The sequence below is a fragment of the Gossypium hirsutum genome, chromosome A01 (genome assembly GCF_007990345.1).
Source record: "Gossypium hirsutum isolate 1008001.06 chromosome A01, Gossypium_hirsutum_v2.1, whole genome shotgun sequence".
Lineage (NCBI taxonomy): Eukaryota > Viridiplantae > Streptophyta > Magnoliopsida > Malvales > Malvaceae > Gossypium > Gossypium hirsutum.
In genome coordinates this window covers 81,338,074-81,360,997 of record NC_053424.1, presented here as the reverse complement: position 1 = coordinate 81,360,997, position 22,924 = coordinate 81,338,074, and positions in this window count along the sequence as shown.

Genomic DNA, 22,924 nt, shown 5'->3' with positions numbered 1-22,924 from the left:
AAGTCATATGCAGATTTGAAGCGCAATGAAATTGAGTACTCTGTGGGTGATATAGTCTTCTTGAAGGTTTCGCCTTGGAAGAAAATATTAAGGTTTGGAAGGAAAGGCAAGTTAAGTCCGCGGTTCATTAGGCCTTATCGGATTCTTAAGCGAGTGGGTCCAGTGGCTTATCAGTTGGAGCTACCTCCAGAGTTGGATAGGATTCATGATGTCTTTCACGTCTCCATGTTAAGGCGGTATCGTTCTGACCCTACTCATGTTGTGCCGGTTGCAGAGATCGAAGACCAAACAGACTTGACTTTTGAGGAAGAGCCTGTGCAAATTTTGGATCGAGATGTTAAGATTTTGAGGAGGAAATCAGTTCTGCTAGTAAAGGTGCTGTGGCGTAATCATGGCAGAGAGGAAGCAACTTAGGAGCCAGAAGTGGCGATGCGTCAACAATATCCTCATCTGTTTGATTCAGGTAAAATTTCAAGGATGAAATTTCTTTAAGGAGGGTAGAGTTGTAATGCCTCAATTTTCGGGTTTTCTATGTTTCTGTGATTCTTAAAATTTGTGTGTGTTCTGGTTGGTTAAATTATATATTTTAGTATATTAGTGGGCCTTTGGAAGGCCCAAACTTAAGTTAAATCCGTGGTAGTCTTCAGAATTTTAATTTTATGAACAGGTGATGCAATTGGCGTTTGGGCTTTTAAGAGTAAAGGGGTAAAAGATGACACAAAAAGGAGTGTGGTGTAGTGGCAATGTGGCATCACTTAGGGGACAAGGAAGTGACGCCATAGAGGAAGCAAGGGGTCCAAGATTCAAGTCTTGGCTATTGCAATATATTTCTTTTCAATAAATCTGGAAGCAAGTAGGTGTGCTTTAAAGTTTAATGTGTTGGATTTATGACACAAATGAGTTGATGGCCTAGTGGTGGTGGTGTGAGTTGGCATGTGAGAGGACTTTGGTTCGAATCCTTGGCACGCAAAGGTTGATTATTTTGCTATGTTGGGACGGCAAGAGTTGGTGTTGGTTTTAAACTCTAGTGATGGAGGGATCCCACATAGGGAAGCTAACATAAGAGTAGATGGAGAGCTGGCTTTAAATAGAGCAAACCATGAGGAGAGTAGGCATACCCTTCTTGGCTAATCCCTTTCGCTTTGTGACGTGCTCGTTTGGATTGGGCATCAGCTAAAAGTGTTTGGAGCGCGAATTAACTGCAGTCTCCTAACAGGTGTGTATTTCTCATTACTCTAGCAGTAGGACGGCTATTTCGAGCCGCGATGGGCTGAAATGGGCCATGTGGTCCCAATGGGTCCATAGGCCCAAGTGGATAAGTTGTAGAATTACCAAAATACCCCTAGTTTGTAAAACTACCAAAATACCCCCAATTTGTGAAATTACTGAAATACCCTCGACTTGTAAAATTACCAAAGTACCCTCGATTTACAGAATTACCGTTTTACCCTCGATTTACAAAATTATAGAAATACCCTTGTAAGGTAGAATTACAGAAATACCCCTGTAGGGTAGGACTACTGATTTACCGCTGGAGGGTAAAATGACTATTTTGCCCCTCGTGCGTAAATGACTTGTGTGATGATTGGGTTAGTTGACGTGGATTTATGTTAGTTATCATTAATTCGTAAGTCTAATGTGTTAGTGATCGATTGTAGGATCATCGCGTGGGAGATATCGTCATCAATCATCATCAACTAGGTGTGTAAACGACACCCTCCCTTAGACTGAATCGGTAAAAGCCGAAATATCGAAACATTGTATTTTGTGAACTCGTGAGCGTGCGAGTGCTCGTGAGACAGTTGTTAATGAATATGGTGTATTTGGATGATTAGAGAGCAGAGTGTGCATTTTCGTGCACAACGATATTTTTGGGCTTAATGGGCCGAAAACGGGCCAATAGGCCAACGGGCCCATTTTGGTAAAAAGACGAGGTAAGTACTTCTGATTACTTGGTAAACGTTAGAATGAGCATGAAATCTTAGCAATAGGTGATAATTACTGAAATACCCTTATGCATACAAAATTACGATTTTACCCCTAGGGTTATTTTTTTCTAAAAAGCATGATGTTCTGTTTCTATATACGTATGCCATAACATATTATTTCTGTTGCATGGGACATGGGTTTATATTGATGGAGGAAGCATTCTGGCAGCCTCGCTGCAATCTGGTGGCCTTGCCACATATATCTGTTCTGGTGACTTCGTCACAATATCTGGCAGCCTCGCTGGAATCTGGTGGCTTCGCCACATATATATATATTTGTTCTGGTGGCCTAGCCACAATATCTGTATTTGGTGTCTTCATCACAATATTTGGTAGCCTCGCTGCAATTTCTATGGTGTGTAACGGTTGGGTAGGTCGAGTAGTCTCCCCACATGGTGTAAGACTGGTACGGGGGTGTTATGGATGGTTCTGTGGTGGGATTTCTGCATTCATGATATATTTGTTCTATATCTGCTATGGGCCTATGGGTTTCATTCTAATTTCTGTACTGGGCCAAGGCCCAGATAAGTTTAACTCTGAGGTTTGATCTGTTTTGGGCTATGGTTGGGTTATGTTACACACTGAGTTTACCAAACTCACCATTTATTTTCATCTCTACAGGAAATCCCCAACTATAGTGGGCTTTAAGCTGTGAGGGATTCGGAGTGGCCACATCATCTGCAAAGTTGGTTTTTCTAAGTTAGTTTATTTTTATTATTTTTATATTCTGATTTAATTTTGGGTTTTAAGTTGTAATAAGGCAGCTATTTAAATTTCTTTTTCTGCTATGGTTTTATTTTTTGATTATATTTATACGATGACGAAACTGCTAGTGTTAGGCTGCGCGGGTTTTCAAAATTAATGAACATTTTCAAGTTGCAATAAGCACAACAAATGGATAGCCTAAAGATTTATAAACCGGCTTTTCATTCAACCGCTATTTTTGCAAAGACCACCCCAATCACTTAAACCAATGAATGCATACTAAGTCGTAAGTCCATGTGACATGTCAGATCTGGCCATAACGTCTGGGCCGGGTTTGTGGTGTTACACTATAATACTCGTGTTTTTTCCTTAATTGATCCAAGATCAACCTATTTGTCCATTTGTATGAAATTGGTGTCTAGCATGGATATGTCTGTAGAGCCTACGAAATTTGTGATTAAGGTGTCAAACCCTCTAGGCAAGTCAGTCCCAGTTGATAAAGTCTGTAAGAATTGTCCCATAATGATTCAAAGTCATTATTTTTCTACTAACTTTATGTTATTGCCATTCGATAAGTTTGATGTAATACTTGGCATGGATTGGTTAGCTATGTATGATGTAATCATAAATTATGGTAGCAAGTATATCGAATTGAAATGCTCAGATGGTGAGATTCTCCAGATTTATTCAAGTGAGTTGGATACTCCGTCAGTTGTGATTACTTCAATGATGGCTCAAAGGTATATGAGAAAAGGAAATAAAGACTACCTTTTTTTCGTGTTGAATACTAAAGAATCTAAGCTGAAGTTGGAATCAGTACCGCTAGTATGCGAGTATCCGAATGTGTTTCCAGAAGAGCTACTCGAATTACCTCCTGTTAGAAAAGTAGAGTTTGGGATTGAGCTAGTGTCTGGATAGCTCCTATCTCTATTGCTCCATATAGGATGGCGCCAACCGAACTGAAAGAGTTAAAACCATAGCTACAAGAACTGACAGATAAAGGTTTTGCAAGAGCAAGCTTTTCGCCTTAGGGTGCTCCAGTATTATTTGTAAAGAAGAAAGATTGTTCGATGAGGCTATGCATAGACTACCGACAACTTAACAAGGTAACTATCAAGAACAAGTATCTGTTGCCAAGGATTGATCATCTGTTTGATCAATTGAGAGGAGCCACTATATTTTCAAAAATAGATCTAAGATCCAGTTACTACCAGTTCTGAGTTAAAGAGTCGGACGTGCCTAAGACCGCTTTCAGGACAAGGTATGGTCATTTCGAGTTCCTGGTCATACCTTTCGGTCTAACGAATGCCCCAGCCGTGTTTATGGACTTAATGAATCGTGTTTTTTGACCATACTTGGACAAGTTTATTGTGGTATTCATTGACCATATTTTGATCTATTCCCGTAATGAGTCTAAGCATGCTGAACATTTGAGGACTGTTTTACAAACCTTGCGAGATAAGAAATTGTATGTTAAGTTCAACAAAAGTGAGTTCTAGCTTTGAGAGGTAGGATTTTTGGGTCATATTGTGTCGGGTGATGGCATCTGAGTAGATCCAAACAAAATATCTGTTATTGTCGGGTGGAAGTCACCAAAGAATGTAACTGAGGTTAGAAGCTTTTTGGGCTTGGCCGGGTACTATCAACACTTTGAAAAAGGATTTTCAATGATTGCAACTCCTTTGACGAAGTTGCTGTAAAAAGACTTTAAGTTTGAATGGTCAGAGAAGTGTCAACAGAGTTTCGAGAGATTGAAGACATTGCTAACCGAAGCTCCAGTACTAGTACAACCTGAGCCTGAAAAGGAATTTGTGGTCTATAGTGATGCATCCTTAAATGGACTGGGCTGCGTACTAATTCAAGAAGGTAAAGTGATAGCCTATGCTTCAAGACAATTGAAACCACACAAGAGAAATTATCCAACACATGACTTGGAGCTAGCGGCCATTGTATTTGCCTTGAAAATTTGGACCCACCATTTGTATGGTGAGACATGCCGTGTATTCACTGACCACAAGAGTTTGAAATACTTGATGACTCAAAAGGAATTGAATCTGAGACAGCGAAAATGGTTAGAATTGATTAATGATTATGGATTGATCATTGACTACCACCCGGGAAAGGCGAATGTGGTTGCAGATGCACTAAGCAGAAAATCCTTGTTTGCTTTGAGAGCCTTGAACATGCAGTTGGCCTTGTTTGATGATGGTTCAGTTTTGGCAGAGTTAAGAGCCAGACCAATGTTTCTACAAGAAATATGTGCAGCTTAGATCAATGATAGTGATTTACAAGCCAATAAAACTCAATACCAGTCAGGAACCGAATCAGATTTTTGGATCAGTCTCAACGGTTGCTTGATGTTCAAAGATAGGATCTGTGTACCAAGAGACGATGAGCTTATTCGATAAATTTTGCAAGAGGCACATGATAGCCATTTGTCTATTCATCCGGGAAGTACCAAGATGTAAAATGATTTGAAGAAAATATACTAGTGGAATGGCATAAAAAGAGACATCTCCGAATTTGTATCGAAATGCTTGATATGTCAAAAAGTCAAGGCTGAACACCAAATATCTTCAAGTTTGTTACAGTATGTGATGGTCCCCCAGTGGAAGTAGGATAGGATTACTATGGATTTCGTGATGGGATTACCATTAACCCCAAAAAGAAAGATGTTGTTTGGGTTGTGGTTGATAGGCTAACGAAATTGGCTCACTTTATTCAAGTATGAACTAACTACTCACTTGACAAGTTGGCCGACTTATATGAATTTGAGATTGTGAGATTACACGGGGTACCGTTATCGATTATTTCATATAGGGACCCAAGATTCACTACGAGATTTTGGAACAGGCTGCAAGAAGCCTTGGGTACGAAGTTGAGTTTTAGCATAGCCTTCCACCCGCAGACTGATGGTCAATCTGAACGGACGATTCAGATTCTTGAGGACATGTTACGGTGTTGCGTCCTTGAATTTCAGGGTAGTTGGGAAAAATACTTACCATTGGTGGAATTCACCTACAACAATAGTTTCCAGACGAGTTTGAAAATGGCACCCTATGAGGCCTTGTATGGTAGGAAGTGTCGAACTCCACTGTATTGGATAGAACTCAAAGAAAACTAGATTCACGGAGTTGACCAAGTTAAGGAAACTAAGGAAAAGGATAAAATGATACGGGATTGCTTGAGGGCGGCATCGGATAGGTAGAAGCCATATGCTGATTTAAAAACAAAAGAGATCGAGTTTCTAGTCGAAGATAAAGTGCTCTTGAAAGTGTATCCATGGAAAAAGGTATTGAGATTTGGCCAGAAAGGCAAATTGAGTCCGTGATTTATTGGACCATATAAGATCACTAAAAACTTGGACCATTAGCCTCCTGTTTAGCATTGTCACCTAAATTGGAAAAGATTCATGATGTATTCCATGTATCCATGTTGTGACAATATCGATCAAACCCCTCCCATGTGATTTCACCTACGGAAGTTAAAACTAGACCGGACATGACTTATGGTGAAGAACCGGTCAAGATTTTAGCTCGAGAAGTAAAACAGTTGAGGAATAAGAATATAGCCTAGGTGAAAATTTTATGGCATCGGCACGGAGTGGAAGAGGCTACATAGGAACTTGAAGAAACCATGAGAAGTCAATATCCGAACCTGTTTACTGGGAAGACTTTCGAGGACAAAAGTCCCTAAGGGGGGAGAATACATCCTGAAATAGTCGTTTCGAGACCACAAGTCCGATGTTAAAATAATTATTTCATGATCATTATGAGGTTTAGGATATAAAAATAAGCATGTGTTAAAGTTTCATGAAGAAATTCTCTATGTAAGGTGTCCAATTGGAAATTAGGGACCAAATTGAATAAATTGCAAAACTTGGATTCTAGAAGACATTTGTATGGAATTACTTTTGAATATTAATTAGAGGTCCTTAAAGAGTAATTTACCCAATTTTTAAGTTTTTGGACAAAAATGGGCATGCATGGAAAATTTGGAAATGTTAGTAAGGAAGGGCATTTTGGTCATTTGGTTAATTAATGTAATAAATAGGGAAAATCAAGAAAAAATTCACTCATTTTCTTCTCCATGCTGCCGAATTTGAAGGGGTCTCCATAGCTAGGGTTTTCCACCGTTTAAAGCTTGATAGTAAGTGTTCCCTAGCCTCGATTTTAATGTTTTTCGTATTTTTAAAACCCTCGTAACATGCTCTATCAATTTCTACCCATATTTCAAGCTAGGGTTCATATTAGAAATTTGACCCATGAATGAGATGATTGTTCTTTGATGATTTATGAAGGATTATAGAAGTCGGATGTTGGATAAACATCTTTTTCTAGGTGCTTTTTCATGTAAACACCAAAAAGGGACCTAATTGAAAAAGGTATAAAATGTGGGGTAAAAATGTGAAATGGAGGAAAATGTGGGCTAGTATGAGCTTATAATACATTCGGCTAAGCTTGGGTATCCAAGGAATTTCATTCATTTCATCATATGAGCCTAATGATTAATTTGTAAAAAATGTGAAAAGTTAGGGCCAAAATGGTCATTATACCCTAGGGTGAGTTTTAGCTGAAATTGAATAATGTAAGGTACTAATGATTTATTTTTACTGATATAGACCCTGAGGAAAAAATTTCAGAGGTCGACTGTGGAAAATGAAAGGTTTCGGAATAACCGAGACATGAATCCGATGTGACTACCAGGTAACTTCTTATAACCCGAAGTAAACTCTTAACATACTTAAATATGCACGTTCTTGAATGAATGAAAATTTAGATATTCATGGCAACATAATCTATGAAATGTCCTAGTGTAATGGAAAGATCATAAATGTCTCGGGTGAAATAAAAAGGGAAATCTGATGGATAAATTATGGCTTACATGACATGAGATCCTGCACATGTTGCAGAAAAGGATTTAGCCCAGACGGATAATCCGATGATCTCAAAATAGGAAGGATCTAGCCCGGACGGGTGTTCCTTGAGTGATTGAGCCTCCCGAAGAATATGGGTCCATTAAGGATTTAGCCCAGACAGGTAATCCGATTGAGGACTGAATTTAGCTTTGACTAGCAATTCAAATCCGAGCTTTTGAAAGCAATTGTCGTTAGAATGGATTTCCGACATTGCTCTATAAGTCATTACTACAGGGGATTTAGCCTGGACTGGTAATCCAGCCGTACGATGTAAGGCTCTCGGGAGTGCGTGATTGTGATGATTACTTGTATGACTTGACAATAATTGTGTCATCCATCGAGATTTTTGAGAAATTCAACGAGTTTTTAACATGAGAAATAGAGATGAAAATATTGAATTGATGAGCTCATCTAAGACTAATGATATGGTGCATAGTTATGAGACTAACTTGATGATTGAGTGCATGAGATAGGGAACTATTTCATGCTTGTTGGAATTGCCTAATATGGTTGTATGGTAATTAACTGGTAAGTTTACTTTCCCGTTATCTGGACTTACTAAGCATATAAATGCTTACCCCCTTCTCTTTTCCCTATTTTTCAAAGCTCGTGGACACGTGAAGATTGATAGACGGTTGGAGAATCAACACACTATCGACTTGTTCCGCTTTGGTATATAGATACTTTTATTTTGTTTAGGGGCTTGTATAGGGTTTTTGGTTATTTTATTGTATGTTTCATTTGGCTAGCCAATGTAAGGACTTAAATGGTATACTGATTCTTTTGTATATGGCCATGAGATATGGCTCATATTGATGTAGGTTCTAAACCTACTAATGATGCATGTTTATGTTTAAATATTTCATGAGATATGATGATGAGGTTTATCATGGATGGATGCTTGAAATGGGACCTAATAATTTGAGAGTGGACATAGCATATAATGGTATATGGTTATAAAATGGCCTAAATGTAAAATGTGCTATGTTAATCCTTCATACGAAAAAGATAATTTAGCATGTACTAAGCCGATGCGATGAGGCTAACATGCAATGAGTTATGCCAAGGTTGTTCAAGAGTATAATTAGGCCATGTTAACTACCATTGCAGTCTATAATTTTGTATGGATGTTAGAGGGTGACCGAAGACTTGGAAAATAGCCTTAAAAAAGTCCACACGAGTAGACACACGGACATGTGTTGCCTGGGTGTGCTGCCTGGCCATGTGTCCCCTGCACCTAAAATTTAGGTCAATTTGCATGGTAGCAAACACACGGACAGAGATATGGATGTGTGTCTCAACTGTGTGGAGGACACAGCCTAGCACATGGGCGTGTGCCTTGGCCTGTGCCTCAAAATGAATGATGACGTCATAAACAGAATGTCTGAGTTTTTGGACACGGGCGATGACACGGGCGTGTCTAGGCTGTGTGAGGGACACGCGCATGTGCTTGGACGTGTGAAAACCCCTGTAGGTTCAAAATGAAAAATAAATCTAAATAATTCAACTGGGGTGAGGGACACGACCGTGTCCCCAAGCACACGAATGTGTTCTTTGCCTCTACACGGGCATGTGAGGCATAACCCTAGGAACTTTACTAAAATTTTCTATAGTTTTTGGTTTAGTCCCGGATCGATTTAATGTATGTTTTGGTCCTTGTGGGTCCATAATAGGGACATTATGATGTTGTTTGATTGGCTTTAAATTAGAATGAAACTTTATAACCCGTATTTTCTGAAATGTCTGAGTATGTGTCCGATAATGCCTCGTACTTTTTCCCAGTCTCAGGTATGAAAAGGGTGTTACATTTAGTGGTATCAGAGCTACAATTTAGTCAATTCTCGAACTAACGTAGCGTGTAACGAGTTTAGCTACACATGCCATTATACAAATTTTGATAGTGTGATATCTCTTAACTTTTAATTGAATTTGAATGTAGTAAATGTCTTCCAATCAAGCCCAATATGAGTCCGAGGGAGCCGAGAGCCATGCTCCAGCTTCTATACAGCGATCTGTTTCTAGTAGTAGTAGAAGGCATGTGTTTGAAGACCGGAAAGAGGCGACAGTAGCCTTTTTTGATATGATGGATGAGTGGTTCGGGGAATACCTGAGAAACCGCCCTGATGGATGAAGTACCAAGGGTTGTTGAACCAGTGAGAATTGGTAAGGCCCCAGTGGATAAACTTAGGAAATACAGGGCTGAAGAGTTTAGTGCTAAAGTTAAGGATGATGCTGAACGAGCTGAGTTCTGGCTCGAGAATCCTGTGCGAGTTTTTGATGAATTGTCATGTACACCCGAGGAGTGCTTGAAGTATGTTGTATCTCTTCTGAAAGATACTGCATACCACTGGTGGAAGATGTTGTCTTCAGTGGTACCAAAGGAAGACGTTACATGAGAATTCTTCCAAGCTAAGTTTAAAAAGAAATACATCATTCAAAGGTTTTTAGACTCGAAGCGAAAGGAGTTCTTAGAACTTAAACAAGAAAATAAGATCTTATCAGAATATGAAAGGGAATTCGTAAGGCTGAGTCAGTATGCAACAGAATGGGTCCACTCAGAGGTAGAAATGTCTAAGCGCTTCGAGAAAGGCATGAATGTTGAAATTAAATTGTTGATCAGGATCCTTGAGATACGAGAATTTGCCGTATTAGCTGATCGGGCCAAGAAGGCCAAAGAGCTAAACAATGAAAGAAAGTAAGATAACAGAGAAGCTCGAGTTTTGAGTAAGAGGTCTAGTGGCAGAGCACACTCTTTCCCCACAAAGAAATCGAGAAGTCATAAAAACACTCCACTTCATTGGTAGGATATTTAGGTAGAGCAAGAAGCTCCAAGCGATATAACCCGAAGACTTCTTCCCCTATGGTAACTAGTGTGAAAAGCGTAGATGATCAAAAGCTGAAGTCTAAAAGCTGTAACAAATTTCACTTCGAAGAGTGCCGAATGAAGAGTGGTGTGTGTTTTAGATGTAGGTCTCTTGACCAATTTTTCAAAGACTGCCCGGAGAGAACTAATAAAGAGGTTGGGTTACCCCAACAGCCAAATGCTCATATTTCTCGAGGTAGACCCCCGAGACATCCCGAAAGTACAAGTGGCAGTCAAACTATTGCTAAGGATGCTACTGTAAAATCAGAGGATCGAGCCCCAGCAAGAACTTATCCAATACGCGCTTGAACATCACGGGTACAGTTTCTATCTATAATACTCATGTTATTGCCTTAATTGATCCAAGATCAACCCATTTGTACATTTGTATGAAATTGGTGTCTAGCATAGATATGTCTGTAGAGCCTACGGAATATGTGATTAAGGTATCAAACCCTCTAGGCAAGTCAATCCTAGTTGATAAAGTCTGTAAGAATTGTCGCTTGACGATTCAAGGTCATTGTTTTTCTGCTAACCTTATGTTATTTCCATTCGATGAGTTTGATGTAATACTTAACATGGATTGGTTAGCTGTGCATGATGTAATCATAAATTGTAGTAGAATGTATATCGAATTGTAATGCTCAGATGGTGGGATTCTTCAAATTTATTCAAGTGAGTTGGATACTCCGTCAGTTGTGATTACTTCAACGATGGCTCAAAGGTATATGAGAAAAGGATATAAAGCCTACCTTGTTTTCGTGTTGAATACTAAAGGATCTGAGCTGAAGTTGGAATCGATACCGATGGTATGCGAGTATTCGGATGTGTTTCCAGAAGAGCTACTCGGATTACCCCATGTTAGAGAAGTAGAGTTTGGTGTTGAGTTGGTGCCTGGGATAGCTCCTATCTCTATTGCTCCATATAGGATGGCGTCAACCGAACTGAAAGAGTTAAAACCACAGCTACAAGAACTGATAGATAAAGATTTTGCAAGACTGAGCTTTTCGCCTTATGGTGCTCCAGTATTATTTGTAAAGAAGAAAGATGGTTCGATGAGGCTATGTATAGACTACCGACAACTTAAAAAGGTAACTATCAAGAACAAGTATCTGTTGCCAAGGATTGATCATCTGTTTGATCAATTGAGAGGAGCCACTATATTTTCAAAAATAGATATGAGATCCAGTTACCACCAGTTCCGAGTTAAAGAGTTGGACATGCCTAAGATCGCTTTCAGGACGAGATATGGTCATTTCAAGTTCTTGGACATGCCTTTCGGTCTAACGAATGCCCCAGCCACGTTTATAGACTTAATAAATCATGTTTTCCGACCATACTCAGACAAGTTTGTTGTGGTATTCATTGACCATATTTTGATCTATTCCCGTAATGAGTCTGAGCATGCTGAACATCTGAAGACTGTTTTACAGACCTTGCAAGATAAGAAATTTGTATATTAAGTTCAAAAAAAGTGAGTTCCAGCTTCGAGAGGTAGGATTTTTGGGTCACATTGTATGGGTGATGGCTTCCGAGTAGATCCAAACAAAATATCTGCTATTGTCGGGTGGAAGTAGCCGAAGAATGTAACTGAGGTTAGAAGCTTTTTGGGCTTGGCTAGGTACTATCAGTGCTTTGTAAAAGGATTTTTGACGATTGCAACTCCTTTGACGAAGTTGCTGCAAAAAGACGTTAAGTTTGAATGGTCAGAGAAGTGTCAGCAGAGTTTCGAGAGATTGAAGACACTGCTAACCGAAGCTCCATTACTAGTACGACCTGAGCCTGAAAAGGAATTTGTGGTTTATTGTGATACGTTCTTGAATGGACTGGGCTGCGTACTAATTCAAGAAGGTAAAGTGATAGCCTATGCTTTGAGGCAACTGAAACCACATGAGAGAAATTATCCAACACATGACTTGGAGCTAGCAGTCATTGTATTTGCCTTGAAAATTTGGAGCCACCATTTGTATGGTGAGACATGCCGTGTATTCACTGATCACAAGAGTTTGAAGTATTTGATGACTCAAAAAGAATTGAATCTGAGATAGCGAAAATGGTTAGATTTGATTAAAGATTATGAATTGATCATTGACTACCACCCAGGAAAGGCGAATGTGGTCGCAGATGCACTAAGAAGAAAATCCTTGTTAGCTTTGAGAGTCTTGAACATGCAGTTGGCCTTGTTTGATGATGGTTCAGTTTTGGCAGAGTTAAAAGCCAGACCAATGTTTCTACAAGAAATATGTGCAGCTTAGATCAATGATAGTGATTTACAAGGCAAGAGAACTCAATACGAGTCAGGCACCGAATCAAATTTTTGGATCGGTATCGACGGTTGCTTGATGTTCAAAGATAGGATCTATATCGAGAGACGACGAGCTTATTCTAAAATTTTTGCAAGAGACACATGATAGCCATTTGTCTATTCATCCGGGAAGTACCAAGATGTACAATGATTTGAAGAAAATGTACTGGTGGAATGGCATAAAAAGAGACATCTCCGAATTTGTATCGAAATGCTTGATATGTCAAAAAGTCAAGGCTAAACACCAAGCATCTTCAAGTTTGTTACAGTATGTGATGGTCCCCGAGTGGAAGTGGGATAGGATTTCTATGGATTTCGTGATGGGATTACCATTAACCCCAAAAAAGAAAGATGTTGTTTGGGTTGTGGTCTATAGGCTAACGAAGCCGTCTCACTTTATTCAAGTACGAACTAACTACTCACTTGCCAAGTTATGCCGACTTGCATGAATCTGAGATTGTGAGATTACAAGGGGTACCGTTATCGATTATTTCATATAGGGACCCAAGATTCACTTCAAGATTTTGGAACAAGTTGCAAGAAGCCTTGGGTACGAAGTTGAGTTTTAGCACAGCCTTCCACCCGCAGACTGATGGTCAATCTGAACGGATGATTCAGATTCTTGAGGACATGTTACGATGTTGCGTCCATAAATTTCAGGGTAGTTGGGAAAAATACTTACCGTTGTTGTAATTCACCTACAACAATAGTTTCCAGACGAGTTTGAAAATGGCACCCTATGAGGCCTTGTATGGCAGGAAGTTTCGAACTCTGCTGTATTGGATAGAACTCAAAGAAAATCAGATTCACGGAGTTGACCTAGTTAAGGAAACTGAGGAAAAGGTTAAAGTGATACGGGATTGCTTGAGGGCGACATCGGATAGGAAGAAGTCGTATACTGATTTAAAAAGAAAAGAGGTCGAGTTTCAAGTCGGAGATGAAGTACTCTTGAAAGTGTCTCCATGGAAAAAGGTATTGAGACTTAGCCGGAAAGGCAAATTGAGTCCGCGATTTATTGGACCATATGAGATCATTGAAAACTTGGACCATTAGCCTCATGTTTAGCATTGTCACCTGAATTGGAAAAGATTCATGATGTATTCCATGTATCCATGTTGCGACAATATCGATCAGACCCCTCCCAGGTGATTTCACCTACGAAAGTTGAAATTAGACCAGACATGACTTATGGTGAAGAACCGGTCAAGATTTTAGCTCGAGAAGTAAAACAGTTGAGGAATAAGAATATAGCCTAGGTGAAAATTTTATGGCATTAGCACGGAGTGGAAGAGGCAACATAGGAACCCGAAGAAACCATGAAAAGTCAATATCTGAACCTATTTACTGGTAAGACTTTCGAGGACAAAAGTCCCTATAGGGGAGAAATGTAACATCCTGAAATAGTGGTTTCGAGACCACAAGTCCGATGTTAAAATAATTTTTTCATGATCATTATAAGTTCTAGGATATAAAAATAAGCATGTGTTAAAGTTTCATGAAGAAATTCTATGTGTAAGGTGTCCAATTGGAAATTATGGACCAAATTGAATAAATTGTAAAACTTGGATTCTAGAAGAAATTTGTAAGAAATTGCTTTTGAATATTAATTAAAGGTCCTCAAAGGTGATTTGCCCAATTTCTAAGTTTTTGGACAAAAATGGGCATGCATGGAAAATTTCGAAAGGTTAGTAAGGCAGGGCATCTTGGTCATTTGGTTAATTAATGTAATAAAAAGGGGAAATCAAGCTAAAATTCACTCGTTTTCTTCTCCATGCTGCTGAATTTGAACGGGTCTCCATAGCTAGGGTTTTCCAACATTTAAAGCTTGATAGTAAGTGTTCCCTGGCCCAGTTTTTAATGTTCTTTGTATTTTTAAAACCCTCGTAACATGCTCTATCCATGAATGAGATGATTATTCTCTGATGATTTATGGAGGATTATGGAAGTGGGATGTTGGATAAACATCTTTTTCTAGGTCATTTTTCATGAAAACACCAAGAAGGGACCTAATTGAAAAAGGTATAAAATGTGGGGTAGAAATGTGAAATGGAGGAAAATGTGGGTTATTATGAGCTTATAATACATTCGGCTAAGCTTCAGTATCCAAGGAATTTCATGCATTTCATCATATGAGCGTAAGGATTAATTTGTAAAAAATGTGAAAGGTTAGGGGAAAAATGGTCATTATACCCTAGGGTGAGTTTTAGCCAAAATTGAATAATGTAAGGTATTAATGATTTATTTTTACTGATATAAACCCCGAGGAAAAACTTCAGGAGGTCTACTGTGGAAAACGAAAGGTTTCGGAATAACTGAGACACGAATTCGAAACGACTACTAGGTAACTTCTTATAACCCGAAGTAAACTCTTAATATACTTAAATATGCACGTTATTGAATGAATGAAAATTTAGATATTCATGGCATGATAATCCATGAAATGTCCTAGTGTAATGAAAAGATGATAAATGTCCTCGGTGAAATAAAAAGGGAAATCTGATGGATAAATTATGGCTTACATGACACGAGATCCTGCATGTGTTGCAGAAAAGGATTTAGCCCGTACGGGTAATCCAATGATCTCAAAATAGGAAGGATCTAGCCCGGACGGGTGTTCCTTGAGTGATCGAGCCTCTTGAAGAATATGGGTGCATTAAAGATTTTGCCCAGACAGGTAATTCGATTGAGGACTGAATTTAGCTTTGACTAGCAATTCAAATCCGAGCTTTTGAAAGCAATAGTTGTTAGAAGGGATTTAGCCTAGATTAGCAATCCCGACATTGCTCTATGAGTCATTACTACAGGGGACTTAGTCTGGACTGGTAATCCCGCCGTACGATGTAAGGCTCGCAGGAGTACGTAATTGTGATGATCACTTGTATGACTTGACAATAATTGTGTCATCCATCGAGATTTTTGAGAAATTCAACGGGTTTAACATGAGAAATAGAGATGAAAATATTGAATTGATGAGCTCATCTAAGATTAATGATATGGTGCATTGTTATGAGACTAACTTGATGATTGAGTGCATGAGATAGGGAACTATTTCATGCTTGTTGGAATTGCCTAATATGGTTGTATGGTAATTAACCGGTAAGTTTACTTTCCCGTTATCTGGACTTACTAAGCATATAAATGCTTACCCCCTTCTCTTTTCCCTGTTTTACAATGCTCCTGGACACGTGAAGATTGAAAGACGGTTGGAGAATCAACACACTATCGACTTGTTCCGCTTTGGTATATAGATACTTTTATTTTGTTTAGGGGCTTGGGTAGGGTTTTTGGTTATTTTGTTGTATGTTTCATTTGGCTAGCCAATGTAAGGACTTAAATGGTATACTTATTCTTTTGTATATGGCCATGAGATATGGCTCATATTGATGTAGGTTTTAAACCTACTAATGATGCATGTTTATGTTTAAATGTTTCATGAGATATGATGATGAGGTTTATCATGGATGGATGCTTGAAATGGGACCTAATAATTTGAGAGTGGACATAGCATATAATGGTATATGGTTATATATGGCCTAAATGTAAAATGTTCTATGTTAATCCTTCATACGAAAAGGATAATTTAGCATGTACTAAGCCGATGAGATGAGGGTAACATGCAATGAGTTATGCCAAGGTTGTTTAAGAGTATAATTAGGCCATGTTAAATACCATTGAAGTCTATAATTTTGTATGGATGTTAGAGGGTGACCAAAGGCTTGGAAAATAGCCCTAAAAAAGTCCACATGGGTAGACACACGGACATGTGTTGCCTGGGCGTGCTGCCTGGCCATGTGTCCCCTGCACCTAAAATTTTAGGTCAGTTTCCATGGTAGCAAACACACGGACAGAGATATGGACGTGTGTCTCAACTGTGTGGAGGAAATGACCTAGCACACGAGCATGTGCCTTGGCCATGTGCCTCAAAATGAATGATAACGTCATAAATAGAATGTCCGAGTTTTTGGACACGGGCGATGACACGGGCGTGTCTAGGCTGTGTGAGGGACATGAGCGTGTGCTTGGCCATGTGAAAACCCCTGTAGGTTCAAAATAAAAAATAAATCTAAATAATTCAACACGGGTGAGGGACACGGGCGTGTCCCCAAGCACACGAGCGTGTTCTGTGCCTCCACACCTAGGAACTTTACTCAAATTTTCTATAGTTTTTGGTTTAGTCCCGGATTAATTTAATGTATGTTTTGGTCCTTGTAGGTCCATAATAGGGACACTACGATGTTGTTTGATTGGCTTTAAATTAGACTGAAACTTTATAACCCGTATTTTCTAAAATGTCCGAGTATGTGTCCGATAACGCCTCGTACTTTGTCCCGGTCTCGGGTACTGGTAAGGGGTGTTACACAGATCATTAATCCTCGACAACGTGTATTCGTTATTAATTGTCACCATGTTGAGTTAACGATAATCGATGCATAGTCTCATAGAACCATCCTTCTTTTTCACAAATAGTGTCGGTGCACCCCAAGTAGAGAAACTTGGCCTTGCAAAACCTTATCCGTCAATTCTTGTAACTGAGACTTTAACTCTTTTAATTTTGTCAGAGCCATCCGATACGGATCAATCGAAATAGGTGCTGTTCTCGGCACTAGGTCAATGCTAAATTCAACTTCTCTAACAGGAGATAATCCGGGTAACTCCTCCAGAAACACACTTGGGTACTCGCGTACTATTGGCATTGATTCGACTTTCTATTAAGATTGCTTAGTATTCAACACATTAGCCAGGTAGACTTCACATCCCTTTCTCAATCATTTTTGAGCCAACATAGAAGAAATCACAACTAATGGTACGTATGACTCATCTAGTTTAGCCCGAAGAGTTTTGCTATTTTCACACCTCAATTCAATGACCTTCTGTCTACAATTTACTATAGCTTATGTAGTGTCAACCAATCCATACCTAAAATAACATCGAACTCATTAAATGGTAACAACATTAAATCGGTCAGAAAGCAATGGCCTCTAATCATTAAAGGGCATTTGTTGCATACCTTGCCAACTAGTACATGTTTGCCTAATGGATTCGACACCTTAATCACGTATTCCATAAATTCTATAGGTAATTCTTTACTAGACACCAATTTCATGCAGAAATATGAATGGGTTGACCCCGAATCAATTAAAGCAACAACAGGGATATCATAAAGAGAAAATGTACCCGTAATGACATCAAGAGTTGAGGTTTCCTCTCTAGTGCGTATAGCATTAGTTCTTGCTAGGGCTCGAGCCTCTGATTTTGTAGCGGAGTCTTTTTCAACACTACGACCACCACTGGCACTTCCGCAATATCTTAGAGGTCTACCTCGAGAGATAGGAGCATTCAATTTTGGGTTGGGCTCAACCTCTTTGTCATCTCGTTCCAGGCAATCCTTAAGGAAGTGGTCAAGGAAACCAAACCTATAGCATGCCCCGCTCCTCATCCGAGACTCTCTAAAGTGAAACTTGTTACAAATGTTACACCACGACTTTTGGTTTCCCATACTCCCCACACTAGTCGTCATAGGAGATGAAGACCGTGGATTAAGGCGCTTAGAGGTTTTTGTATTACCCGAATATCCTACTGATGAATTTGGAGTGTTCCTAGTGGCTTCTCGACTTCTTTGTGGAAAATGTATATGTCTCACCCATGAATCTCTTGTTCAGAACTCGAGCCTCCCTCTTTGCTTGTTTCTTTTTATTACTTAGCTCTTCAGCTTTCTTGGCTCTACCGGCCAACACTACAAACTCTCTTATCTCAAGAATCTCAATCAACAGTTTAACATCCTCGTTTAATCCTTCTTCGAAGCGCTTGCACATTTCCACTTTACTTTGAACCCACTCTTGAGCATACTGGCTCAGTTGGACAAACTCCCATTCATATTCTAACACAGTCTGATCTCCTTGCTTAAGTTCTAGAACTTCCTTTCTCTTCTGATCCAAGAACCTTTGACTAATATACTTCTTTTTAAATTCAACTTGAAAGAACTCCCACATAATATTTTCTCTCGGTGCTACTGATGATACAGTCTTCCACCAGTGGTATGCAGTGTCTTTTAGGAGAGATACCGCGCACTTCAAACATTCCTCAAGGGTATACGATAGTTTGTCAAGAACTCGCATGGTGTTCTCAAGCCAGAACTCAGCCCGTTCCAGGTCATCGTCAATTGTAGCCCTAAACTCTTTAGCCCTATATTTCCTCAGTTTATCTACTGGAGCTTTACTAATTCTTACTGGCGCCATACCTTGTGGTACTTCTTCTTTAGATCGGGTAGGAGGTGGGGGAGGTCGTGGTATAGTAGGGTTGGTTCTCAAGTACTTACAAAACCATTCATCCATTATTTCGAAAAAGGCTATCTTTGCCTCTTCTCGGCCCCTAGACATGGGCGTCCTACTACTACTAGACGTGGCTTGTTGTACGGAAGCTGGAGCATGGCTCTCGGCTTCTTCGGATGCATCTCGGGCTTGGTTGGAAGACATTTACTATATACAAATACATTTAAAATGGTTAGGAGATGTCACACTATCATAAATTGTATAATGGCATGTATAGCTAGACTCGATACCTGCTACGTTAGTCTGAGAATCAACTAAACCGTAGCTCTGATACCATAAAATGTAACACCCCTTACCTGTACCCGAGGTCGAGATAGGGTACGAGGCATTACTGGACATACATACAAATTTTCATGCAAAATTGAGCTATAAAATTTCTTTCAATTTAAAAGTCATTCAAACATATGCGAAACATCTCTTGTGTGGACCTAAGACATCCAAAACATATATTGGAAATAGTTCGGGGCCAAATCGGAACCTTTAGAAAAGCCTGCGAAATTTTCTTTAATATAAAGTCACACGCCCATGTAAAAAGGGGACACGCCCATGTTCGCTTGACACACCCGTGTCCTTAAGCCGTGTAACTCTCTGACTATGACGTCATCACCAAAATAAGGTCACACGGCCATGTCACACGCTGTGTTTCCAGGCCGTATGGCCAAATAAAATTAAATGATTTTTCATAAAATGGTGCAGACTTCACACGGCTAGAGTACACGCCCATATGGTTAGGCCGTGTCTCTCACACGGCCAAGACACACGCCCGTGTCTTAACCCGTGTGTTTACTAATGGGCATTTTGACTTGTAAAATTTAGATGCAGGGGACACATGACCGAACAGCACGCCCGTGGAGCAGACCATGTATCACATATGGTCTAGACACGCCCATGTGTCTGCTCATGTGGACAACTTCTAGGCTATTTTTCCAAGCCATTTGTCACCCTTAAAGACTTACTCACTTATACATGTTCTCAGCATACAAAAAAAACACATTTGATTACTCCAATATCCAGTTCCATGATTAAAATCTATGCCCCTAATGCTATTTAGCACCATCTCAAATATGCAAGCTTCTTTCAATGTTTTCATACCAATATGCAACCATTAGGTTTATAACCCTTTTTCCAACTTTACCCATTACTACTTTGTTATGGTCATTTTGTATATATATATGTATATTATGGTTCATTTATAAATCATTTATATCTAATAGTACCCTATTTAGTACACTCTCAAGCCACATCTCTTGGAGCAGAATTCCTAGTCCAGGCTAAATTCTCGCTGTACCATGTACTTTCAAGGCTTTGTCGGATTACCAGTCCAAGCTAAATCCTTTATATGACAAAGAATTCCCTACAGAGTCTAATTTGGATTACTAGTCTAGGCTAAATCCAGTTAATTAGGATTACCAATCCAGGCTAAATCCTAATTGAAATGTGTGCTTGATAGGCTCGTTTTAGGATTACCTGTCTGGGCTAAATCCTTTCCATAATGAGATCAATGGTTTACCTTTCTGAGCTAAATCCTTTCTGTAATACATGCAGGATCCCATTTCTCGTGAGAAGTGATCTATCCATCGAAATTCCATATTCAAACAGACTCTAACCCATTTTCAATCAATTTCGGAATTATGGCATTTTCATACAATTCATTATTTATTCATTTCACATTCAATTCAACACAACAATTAAAGTCAACATGCATAGACATCCAATTAGGTTACACGAACTTACCAAATGATGTATCGGGTTTGGATTCTGATTATTCCAAAACCTTTTATTTTCCACGGTCTACTTCCGGAATTGGTTTTTTTGAGTCTATATAAACAAATTAAATTATTAATTCTTCACATTTTTCAATTTCAGTCCAGAAACTTGCTCTATGGAAAAATTACCTTTTTACCCCTAACTTTGCACATTTTTACATTTTAGTCCCTAGGCTCGTATAATGAAATACATGCATTCTCTTGATTTCCCAAGCCTATTGGAATTATGTTCTAGCTTAAAACATCCCACATTTTCCTTTATTTCACTTTTCTACTACCCATTTTCACATCTTTTACAACTTAGTCCCTTTTTAGGTGTTTTCATGGAAAACCACTTAACAAAAGATGTTTATCATACATCAAACTTTCATGTTCCACCATTAAACACAAAATAAAAACATGGCACACATGGGTAAGTTTTTTAACATGAACCCTAGCTTAAAATAAGGGTAGAAATGGCTAGAACATGCTTCAAGGATCTCAAAAATATAAAGAACATAAAAAATGTAGCTAGGGAGCACTTATTATCAAGTTTGAAAGTTGAAGAAAACCCTAGCTATGGTCCTTAGAATTTTTGGCACTGCCTTGAAAAAGATGGATAAGGTTTTCACTTTTTTTTCCTTTTATTTCTTTTATTTACCAAAAGACATAAATGCCCTTAAAGCCTTTCTTTGAAATTTTACCCATGCATGCCCATTTTTGTCCAAATTTATAGAATTTGGTAAAATTACTATTTTAGGACCCTAATTTATAATCCAACTCAATTTCATGTTAAAAGTTTCTAGAACTCAAGTTTTGCATATTTTGCAATTTGGTCCCTAATGTCAAATTGAGCATCTTAGGCATAGAACTTCTCAATGAAATTTTTACACAAGCATACATTCTCATCCTAGACCTCATAATAATCATGAAATAATTATTTTTATTTTAGATATGTGGTCTCAAAACCACTGTTCTGACTAGGCCCTAAATCGAGATGTTACACTCTCAGTTTGGGCACATCCATTCCATTACCCACAGCAGCCTTGAAAATTTTGAGCTCCCCCTTAAGCTCATTGATCTCTTCCTTCAAAGTTGTCAACATAGCCTCGAGAGCATTATCCTTCCCAGCCAGCTTATTTTCTGAGGAACCGATAGTATCCCACACATATTCCCTGAGCTTCTCTTTCATGGATTGCAACCCATCAGTGATTCTATCATCGACTTCATCGATCCTCTTTTTGATATCCCTCATGGACTCCTCGAGAGTGATGACTCAACCTTCCAAAGATGGCAATAAATCTGTTGACAGACTCACTTTTCTGGCCCTTCTACGGGTCTCCATTGGCTCACTTTGACTAACAACTTCTTTCGACATCCCAATAGTGCCTTCGAACCAATAGCTCGAATACCACTCATCATGGGGCTAGATCTTTCATCTCACAATTCTTGCAGCCTTAGATGATTCGTTCATCCAAACTCATTTAAGTCAGCCTTTACTTAAGTGAGGATTCCTTTAAAAGTCCTCCAAGGCACCAATTTGTATAGCAGAAGCAAACTTAAGTCAAAAGAAGCCACAAAGAACAATAGAAAGCCACATAAAAGAATGCACACAAAGTGTTTGAGTAAATGCTCTCAAAATTCTCTTATTCAAAAAGAATAATAAAAAAATAAATAGAGTCAATACAAATGAGGGGGAGGCTTTCTATTTATAGTTGAGCTCCTTTAAAACTGACGGTCAAGATACATTTATATCGATGGATGAGATTAATTATATCCCTTGATTTTAGGGATTTATAAGATATGCCATATCAAATCTAATCTTTAAAAGATATGATTCTATCAATCTTTTAAGATTAGTTACCAAAATAGCCTAAGTTGCCAAACCTTCATTATCGGGCCAACCAGGCTTCAATCTGACAGACTTCTCTAATAGTTCTTTGAATCAGGCCAGTTCTCATGGGCTAAATGTTCCCCATCTAATTGATAGACCTCCATGGGTCGTATCTTGTGCCATGGTCACGGGCTTTGCACTTTGGCCCGTGACACAAGTATTTAAGTGTTTGTAAGT